Source organism: Paramisgurnus dabryanus, chromosome 15 (genome assembly GCF_030506205.2).
Source record: "Paramisgurnus dabryanus chromosome 15, PD_genome_1.1, whole genome shotgun sequence".
Lineage (NCBI taxonomy): Eukaryota > Metazoa > Chordata > Actinopteri > Cypriniformes > Cobitidae > Paramisgurnus > Paramisgurnus dabryanus.
In genome coordinates this window covers 19,561,040-19,568,032 of record NC_133351.1, presented here as the reverse complement: position 1 = coordinate 19,568,032, position 6,993 = coordinate 19,561,040, and positions in this window count along the sequence as shown.

Below are 6,993 nucleotides of genomic sequence, written 5' to 3'. Positions count from 1 at the left end.
CAACGCTGGGGGTCCCATCCCCAACTCACAGGTGCTGCCTCCTGTTGGCTCCCAGGCGCCTCCACTACTCCGACCATCAGTCCTTCCTCTCCTTGTTCTCCCTCGAATGGGGCCGGGCCCCTCGAATCGGCCCTGGCTGGCAACCGGGAGAGGGCATCTGCGTTGGTGTGCTCCCGCCCCGGGCGGTACTGCAGTTGGTAGTTGTAATTGGCTAGCTGGGCCACCCATCGCTGCTCTACTGCTCCCAATCGGGCTGTCTGCAAATGTACCAGAGGGTTATTATCAGTGACCACGGTTACCTTGGCTCCCCAGAGGTAATCCTTGAATTTCTCACTCAAGGCCCATTTTAGCGCCAGCAGTTCAAGCTTGAAGGAACTGTAATTGGCATCATTTCTTTCAGCAGGGTGGAGACTCCGACTAGCGTAGGCGATCACCCGTTCCACTCCATCCTGTTTCTGTGCGAGCACCGCTCCCAGGCCCAGGTTGCTGGCATCTGTATAAAGTACGAATGGTTGGGAGAAGTCAGCATATGCCAAAATCGGGGCTTGTAATAATTCTTGCTTCAGAACCCTAAAGGCCGTCTCACACTCTGTGGTCCACTCCACCGTAGGGGATCCTCGCCCTCGTGGTCGCCCGGTCCCGACCAGTAACTGGTTCAAGGGTTTGGCAATCTTTGAAAACCCCTTGATAAATCGCCGGTAGTACCCTACAAAGCCTAGGAACGATCTCACTTGCCTTACGGTCCGAGGGGCCTCCCAGTCCCGAACTGCAGATACCTTCCTGGGGTCAACAGCCACGCCAGCCGCACTCACCACGTGTCCCAAGAACTGCACCTTACGGCGCAGCAGATGGCACTTTTCTGGTTGTAGTTTCAACCCGTACCTCTCCATCTCTCGAAACACCTTTTCCAGGTGTTGCAGGTGAGTCTCGAAGTCTGGGGAATACACAATCACATCATCGAGGTATACTAGTACAGATTCCATTAACTGACCTCCCAAGCATCGTTGCATCAGTCTCTGGAAGGTGGCGGGAGCGTTGCAAAGACCGAAGGGCATCCGGTCCCACTCAAAAAGACCAAATGGCGTGGTGAAGGCGGTCTTCTCTCGGTCCCGTTCCTCAACCGGTACCTGCCAGTACCCGCTGGCCAAATCCAAGGTGGAATACCAGGCAGACTTGGTCAAACTTGTGAGGGAGTCTTCAATACGAGGCAGGGGGAACGCATCTTTCTTGGTCAGTTGGTTCAGCTTCCTATAGTCCACACAGAACCTCCATGCCCCCGTCTTTTTCTGGACCAGTACTATAGGTGCCGCCCATGGGCTGCTGCTTTCCCGCACAATACCCTGCTCCAGCATACCTTGTAGGAGAGTTCTCACTTCCGTGTATAAGGTGGGGGGTATCGGCCGATACCGCTCCCGGCTCGGTGCAGCTTCTCCCGTAGGGATACTGTGTCGTATTACCGTCGTACAACCATAGTCTTCATCATGGGTAGAAAACACGTGCTGCCATCTCTCCAGTAATTTCCGCAGCTCTTCTGCCTGTCCATGTTCCAGGTCCTCTCCTCGTAAGGAGTCCCCTGTCAAATGGGCCGGTACCTTTTTCTCCCTCGTTCTAGACGCTCCTTCTGCTTGTGTTAGTGCTACCTCAACGACTGCAGGGTGCACTCGCCGGAAACTCACATCTTCCTTGTCCCGCACTTGATGTCCCTCGACCGACGTCACCGTCACCAGCCGCTGGTGCTTGTGTAAGTGTACTGGGTAGGGGTTTTCGTTACAGACTTTTACCGGCACTCGGCCTCGTCGCACCACCGTCAGTCCTCGAGCCACCCTCACCTGTGTGCAGTCTTCGTGAGGTTCAACCAACACCCAGCTCTCAGAGCCTCGACGCTGTTGTGGCACCCTGGCCCACACTATGGCTTCACTCTCGGCTGGCACTGACAGTGCAAATCGACATGCTACTCGACCAACCTCTTCTCGGCCATCTTGGTTCTTAGCCAGCTGCACTCGCCTGCAGTCGGCCACTACTCGTTCCCAGCCTGGCCGCTCGGCCCTCGGTATTGTCTGAACGGGCCTAGCCCGAAATAGCTCCTCCCAACACTCCGAGAGAACATTCATACCCAGGAGGGCTCGATGACGGCCGAGGCAGTGGTCCTGTACAATGATGACCCCCTTCTGCGGAACTCGTACTCCATACAATTCAAAGTCGGTAAGTCGATAGCCAATGTAGGGGATCTCCAAGCCGTTCGCCAGGGCGCTTCAGCCTTGTGTGCGGGGTAGGCCCCAAATAGCTCCTGGGACAAGCTCTCGGAGAATAAGGTGACCTGGGAACCAGTGTCAACGAGACAGCGCACCGTGGTGCCACATACCTGGGCCTCCACTGTTGGGCTAAGCCCAATCATCCCGTCCTTGGGTTCCATTCTTCTATGGGGGTCACTTTGGGGGGCGCCGACCACATGACCCACTGTGGCCGGTCGCCTTAAAAACCCCCCTCGGAGGCTCTTCGTGGTCCGCACTGCCTACCCACATGCCCTGCGGTCCCACACCGATTGCAAATGGGCCTCCCTTGCTCGTCCCACTCGAACCTGGGCCGACTCGCCTGCCAGGGCCGCCTCATCCCATCTCGGCCTCGATCAGAGTGCGTCCGTTCTCGGGGGACGGGCCCTTCTTCCTTCCTTCCCGGCCCTAGGCGCAGTTCCCCTACCAGGGCCTTAGTTAGCTCGGCCATCTGATCCCGCACGTCTTTTAGGAGCTCCATCTTCAATGTTTGTTTCCAGTCTGATACCTCCGAGGCTGTCGCCGGGCCACTCACTGCTGCACATACGGGGGCCTCCTTTACTTCTGCTTGATCATAAGCCTCCTTCTTCAGATCGTCAAACGTAAGTTCAGGGTCTCTTCTAAACTGTACTCGGAGGTTTTGACGTAGGGGGCCCTCCCGTAGCCCTAACAGGAACTGGTCCCTTAGCAGGGTCTCCTCATCTCCCAACCCATGATCTCGTCGTCGCTGTAGGCGTGTATACTGCTCGCGCAGCTTCAGGGCAAAGGCTCGAATAGACTGGTGTGGGCCCTGCTTGAAATTGAAGAACTGCGACCTCAGGACGGCCACAGGGGTGGTATCACCATACTGCTCGGTGAGGAAATGAAATATGGTCTGGGCGGTGGCTCGAACGGCTTCGGGGGCGGCTTGTACTTCTCGCCGGGCTTCTCCTCCTAGTGAGTTTAATATGAATTGCTGTTGTTGACTGGCGCTCAGCCCCTGAAGGCCGGCCAAATACTCAATCTGGGCCCTCCATTCCGTTAAATGAACCTCGGACTCGACCCCAGTATACTTCTGCACCCAGGGGTTTCCCAGGAACACGGGCATGACACGGGGTGGTGTTTCCGGCCTTTCGGGCACAACACGGGGTGGGGTTTCTGGCCTTTCAGGCACCACACGGGGCGGGGCTTCGGACAACTCGTCGTCGGCCATTGGAGGACCTTGGTCGCTCAACTCGAGGTGGAGCCCTGCCGACTACGCCAAATCTGTCACACCCCAGGGGCGGACCCGAATATGCTAAAGGGTCACGTCCCTCTTAACTCTTCCACCTCGAGGAGTTTCCCAAGACCACCCCAATGACCAGACAGACGAGTATACTATAATTAAAACAAACTTTATTAAATATTTAAAAAGGGAAAAGGGGGAAGGGAAAAAGGGAACTTTAAAATTAATGTGGCTCTCCTTTGCCTCCAGGGCCACTTGGGGAAATGACTGGGGCCGGGGGCTCTGGCCCAGCAGTCCGTGGCGCGCTCCGCTTCTCCTGGAGGCAGAATCGAACACAGTCAGGCCAGGGCGAACACTCCACTGATGCCCACAGCACTGGGGGATCCTCGTTCCCACACAGGGCCTCACTGGTTCAGGTAGGTAGTTGCCACAAGCACCGAACAGATTATTCCACAGGTTGCGTTGCTCACAGTGCCGGGGGATCCTCGTTCCCACACGGAGCTTCACTGGTTCAGGTAGGTGGTTGCTACAAGCACAGAACAGATTATTCCACAGGTTGCGTCACTCACAGTGCCGGGGGATCCTCGTTCCCACACGGAGCTTCACTGGTTCAGGTAGGTAGTTGCTACAAGCACCGAACAGATTATTCCACAGGTTGCGTTACTCACAGTGCCGGGGGATCCTCGTTCCCACACAGAGCTTCACTGGTTCAGGTAGGTAGTTGCTGCAAGCACAGAACAGATTATTCCACAGGTTGCGTTACTCACGGTGCCGGGGGATCCTCGTTCCCACACAGAGCTTCACTGGTTCAGGTAGGTAGTTGCTACAAGCACAGAACAGATCATTCCACAGGTTGCGTTACTCACGGTGCCGGGGGATCCTCGTTCCCACACAGAGCTTCACTGGTTCAGGTAGGTAGTTGCTATAAGCACAGAACAGATTATTCCACAGGTTGCGTTACTCACGGTGCCGGGGGATCCTCGTTCCCACACAGAGCTTCACTGGTTCAGGTAGGTAGTTGCTATAAGCACAGAACAGATTATTCCACAGGTTGCGTTACTCACGGTGCCGGGGGATCCTCGTTCCCACACAGAGCTTCACTGGTTCAGGTAGGTAGTTGCTATAAGCACAGAACAGGTTATTTCACAGGCTGCGTTACTCACAGAGCCAGGGGATCCTCGTTCCCACACAGAGCTTCACTGGTTTCGCTACAGTGTATAGACGAAGCTCTCGTTGTCACACCCCGGGCACAAGGCTTGATTTTCTCTCTTTCCCTCTAGGACTCAGGCCACAACAGATGTCATCATCTCGTGTCTCGTCAGAGGCTGGGCAGTTTGAACGCTACAAGCACAGCATACACACCGCAAGTCAAGCGTAAACACCATCAATCAGTGAAACTCACCCACAGCACTCTTATACCACGTCACGTGAATTTTAGATCGTCCTTGCCACCTGACCACGACGACCCCGAGAGACTGGTTGGGCAACAACTGGATCACAATTGAGGGAGAGATGTGTGGTATTCACAGGCCCGGCGTGTCGGTTATCACTTCCCTGGCTCACCTGCACTTCCTCTTTCCCACAGGGCCACTGGCTTACTGGCGGACGGTGCTTTGTCCGTGCTTCCGGTCGACCCGCGGCTCACCCACGCTCTCCTCTCCAGTGGGGCCAGGGACCTCACGAAACACAAGAACACACACCAGGATAACTCTTCATATAAGTCATGTACAGGGAAGTATCACGGCGGTTACTCACGCTTGGTTGCCAATAACCTCTGTTCCCTGTGCTCTCGATGGCTCTGTGTCCACTCTTCCTCACGTAGACTCCACAATATTCCTTCGTCCGCTGACTGTCTCTTACTCTCTTCCCCAGGAGAGCGATCCGACCAGCGTGGTCCGTCTGCAAAGCAGCAACACAACGTACACAACGTATACCACAAGCACCCCGTTTAATGTCTGCAAAGGTGTCTTTATACCCTGACTCTTCTCCTCGTCAGCCTATTAGCAACCGCTGTGTTAATTTGCCCCACCTGAGCGTGATCAGACTTAATTTGACTTCGGGGAAACCCCGGAAATGAAATGTGGAAGCCGGGTTCCGCCCGTCGTCCAAATAAAATGTGGAAGCCGGGTTCCGCCCGTCGTTTATTAAAACGTCACCTGTGACACTCCAACTGTAAGATGCAGCAATATGTTATGTACCAGCACCAATGTATTTCAAGGCTATGCAGAAATGAAGGCAGATGTACATAATTCCTGCAACATGATCTCACAAAGTTTCGTGGGATAGTCACGGAATAATTTGCTCATTTTTCCGTGGCATTCTCACGGATCTCCGCATATTTCCGTGGCCCTGCCACGGATTTTCTTTTCCGTGGCATTCTCACGGATTGGTTACTCAACTGCTTTTTCCTATTTTCAAACCATTGTCGCTTCGGTTTAGGGTTAGATTTGGTGTTTGCGTTAGTATGTCACTTTAAGTATTGGTTTATACAATTTTTTTCTGATGTATTCATTTATATTTTCTAAAGTTTAATCAATTGTCACCTGGGGTTGGGGTTAGAGTTGGGTCTGGGTAGGGATGTCATTTTATGTAAATCTAACCCTAAACCGAAGCGACAATGGTAAGAAAATAGGACAAAACAGTTGAGTAACCAATCCGTGAGAATGCCACGGAAAAGAAAGTCCGTGGCAGGGCCACGGAAATATGCGGAGATCCGTGAGAATGCCACGGAAAAATGAGCAAAAAATTCCGTGACTATGCCACAGAAATTCGTGAGATCAGTCTGTGTAGTCATTTTTTCTTCTCGCAAGGTAAGAATGTGTATACAATTCTGGGCACATACAGTAAGCTAACGTTACTGTTTTTTGGTATCTGTTGCTATTAGATTTGTTTTTTTGTTTTTTGTGAATTGCTCGCCTCAAAATAAAATATTTCAGATGACATTTCCAGTCTCCATTAGGTCTACATAATTACAAGGACATACAGAAATCAGCCAACGAGAAGTACTGTACTGAAGCTTTGCTCCTACATTAGAGAAACCTGATGTTTTCGTTTACGACAGTGGGTGAGAAGGTTAAGTGTCTTTATCCTGGTGCTGATGAAAGAAATTATATTCTCCTATTGACCGACATCCATCTTACATGTTTCTTGCCCTCTTGAACTCTGTCTGGTCATTTCCTTCACTGGCTTTTTGTTGATGTCTGTATGACGATCTCTCTCTTTTTTCTTTTATTGCCTCTTATTCTACACTTTTCTATGGCTCCTCCTTTGACTTTTTGTCTGAGCAGGAATAAAAACTTGCACTCATCCTGTGTAACTGCAAACTGACAGCTCATTATATCCACGGCGATGGAGTTCAATTCTGCGTGATCTATTAATCTATTCCAGAACTCTGGCCTCAGCCATCCTCCCTTTCATTAGCTAGAACAAAAGCCTGTATGGCAGAATTCATTAAAGACAATCAAACACTGCTCTATTGGGGCCATTTAATGCAAGTTCAATTATTAAAGTTATCATTAT